The sequence below is a fragment of the Glycine soja genome, unplaced genomic scaffold (assembly GCF_004193775.1).
Source record: "Glycine soja cultivar W05 unplaced genomic scaffold, ASM419377v2 tig00006987_1_pilon, whole genome shotgun sequence".
In the NCBI taxonomy this organism is placed as follows: domain Eukaryota; kingdom Viridiplantae; phylum Streptophyta; class Magnoliopsida; order Fabales; family Fabaceae; genus Glycine; species Glycine soja.
The window spans coordinates 915-4316 of record NW_021143632.1 but is presented as its reverse complement, the minus strand read 5'-3'; positions in this window follow the sequence as shown (position 1 = coordinate 4316).

Sequence of the window (3402 nt, the reverse complement as noted above, 5' to 3'; positions counted from 1 at the left end):
CTATATTCTCCTAGTGCAGCTATACTTAACTGTGAATCAAATTTGTGCATGAGAAGAAGAATGCAAGATACCCTATTTGTTCCTAGTTACTACCAGTGTATTTGCATCCTTGTGTTAGACCCCTTCTGTACATGCACTTTTGCTTTGCCAAAAGTAGCAAGTAGAGCATTAAAAATTGCATCAAGCTAGTGTTAGGTTGCTGGACTTATCAAATTTTATCTATTTATCTCAATTATCACGAAAATAGAAAAGAGTATATCTGTAAATGAAATTCACACAATGAATGCTAATTTGAAATTCTCTCTCTTCCGTTGCACCAATATGAGAGTGCCAATTAGATCCCATCATCTAGTCCTTATTTTCGTAAGAAAAGGGAAAGGATCATAGGCAGTCTAAAACACAACTTCATTTCATGCAGTTTTGCCATTTCTTTTGCAATTTTCATTTTTTTATTTGTATTCTGCCATTTAAATTGATACACTTTTCTAAATGTTGTAAACTATCAAACTTCTAGTTTTATAAGAAGTCTGTCTGCAATAAATGGTATCATTAGTACTTAGTACATATTCTCACTGCTATCACTGAAAATATCTGTTGGAGACTACCTTTTCAAGAGAGGAGTGGACCACGTATGGTTCATCATGGGCTTAGCCTGTCTAATCATGATCATGATTCGTTGAAGGTTCACCACAAGTATTTACAATAAATCTATTGCAATACTAATTTTTCTTTTTTCTGCAGCTTTAGGCGAAGTCTCCCTAATTTAGGAATAAATGTCTTAATTCTAATCACTAGTTAGCAATTACTCTATCATCACCATCCATCTTATATCTCTTGTATCCTCTATTCTCTTTCGTTTTATTTAAAGAGATTCTCAATCCTAAAATAGTGTTCTCCGTCTCTAGTCTTCATGTTTTTCTCTATATTCAATGAGATTTCGGGTAAAGCCAGATGAATACATTTATAAACTAAATGTCAATGTTGGTAGTCCCTAATTTAGGAGATCGTGGTGATTTCGAGGTTGTTATTTATGTGACCACATGGAGGAATTGATGGTGGTATACGCAGCAATATTTGTTTCCTAGACAGTAGACACTATCCTCACCTACTGGAGGCTATGGATATTAAGGAATCCTTTGACAGAGTAAGTATTTCACCAAGACCAAGACTCTATGTGACTCTATTAAGGAATAAATGACATTAAATGTATATTTTCTAGTGTTATATAAAGGGTTCGACAAGCTAGATTGAGAGAAATTCAGAATCTGACTTGCTACGCTCATTCTCCTCATGCTATTTCATTGATCAAGGGTCCTATCATCTTGGCTCATCGGTATGCTTCTCTCATTTAAAATATTCAGAATATGTCTTTACCTAAAAATATTAATTAATATGTGACACTTACACTCAACTAAGAATAGTAAATTTGTCGAAGCGCTTTGCACACTTGAAAAATAAAATTATTAGAGACATTTATAAAGACATGACAATATAATGAATTAATCGTTGTTTGTTAGTCCCTGATAAAATTGAGTGGAGCTTCGAGACCAATAAGTATATTACAGGAAATTAGTTAAAAGAATCTCTCAATAAATAATATAGTTGAGAATTTGATTTTTATTTGAATCTAATAGTAATAGATTATGAATATTGTAAATGTTATTGTTATATAGTAATGATATATATAATAATATTTAGACAAATTATAGTGTTTATTATATTCATACTGATTGTATGAGTATGAAATAGTGATATTTTTGTATTATAATATAAAGATTATATTTTAAATAAATAGCGTATAAACTATAGTTTTTTAAAAATTTTCACATGTATTGAAATATATTAGTACTTTTAAATAATGATAAAAAAAGATGATATTTTTGTCTTTTTTGTTTTCTAACTCCTTTAATGGGTTAGAAAATTAAACACACAATCACATCCAAATTTAAAAGTAAAACGATTGTATAGACTTTAAAATTATTAGTCTTTGTGGAAATTTTATATCAAGACAAATTAATTAAGCTTGCATTTTCTGCGCTTTAGCCAAATGACAAATGATATTTATTCATCTTAGTTCTTAGTAGACTTTTCACATAATGATATCAACCCTAGAAAGACTTGGAAATACTCTAACCTGCAAGGACTTTTTTATTTATTGGGGACAAGTGCAAAGATTGTGCAAAAACATTAGTGTAAAGATAAATTAGTATTGCATTCCTCGTACTTCGACAAAATAACATATCATATTTTTGGTGGGTTTAAATAATTGTTTTTTGTATATTTTAGTGCTTGTAATTTTAATATATAAAGATTTTTTTTTTATATATTTTAGTGCTTGTAATTTTAATATTTGAATTTGTTGTTTGCTATCAACTATCAATAGGTTACTGATTATGTAAGAGTGATGTTGGTAGTTCATTGTCCTCTCGACAATATCAATAGTTTGACATGCTATTATATGTAAATTTTTTGGTAAATTGAATTATTATATTTTCATATGTTTAAAATAATTGATGATGTTAGATTAACTGATGAGAAATTTAAAAAAATATAATTTACTAAAAATAATTACATATTATTTATTGTTAAAATCTTTATAAGTTAATTAACGGTTAATGTAATTCCATGTTATTTTTGAATTTATTATTCCACAATAGGTCATCAAACAAATTACATAAATAAACTTGATATCATATCTTAGAATTCCAACACTTATTTTTGAGTAAAAAAACTGTAGGTGAATTCTAGAATAATTTTAATAGCATAAGAGATAGGAAAAACCAAAACAAAGTTTTAGTTCACAAACTAAACAGGTTCTAGACTTGAATGTGAGCCCCTTTTTTATGCTCATTCAGCCCTGCTCTTAGACATTAACTTATTTATAAGTAAAAATCAGAATGCAGGGGAGAGTGAATATGATAAGGCTTAGCAGTAGGAAGAGGACTTCTAAGAACACCTGAGAAGTGTAATGTACAACAAAAATACAGTTTCGTGGGAATCAATTTTCAATTTCCCATGAATTTAGATAGCGAACTAGTAATTATTATAATTTCAAAAACAAAATTGGTCAGAAGATCAACATGTCCTCACTTATACAAACTCAATCGATGGCACAAAAAAACAAAATTCCTGATCAATTTTCATTCCATGTCTGGAGCAAAAGTACTTCCACAACAGCAATGGGAACGAAATAGCGTGCATAATGCAAAATGGTATTAATGACTGGTACAATTTTGTAATATGCAGCACATAACAAAGGTTTGGAGGATGCTATTGCTGTTCTTATCAAAATAGCAATGCCTAGCTATTGATTCTCGGGATTGTAATTTATTTTTGCTTATTTAGTACCTTTATGTGTTGAGAATTTCTTCCTCTCAATAATAGGGCAAAAGTTTACATTGT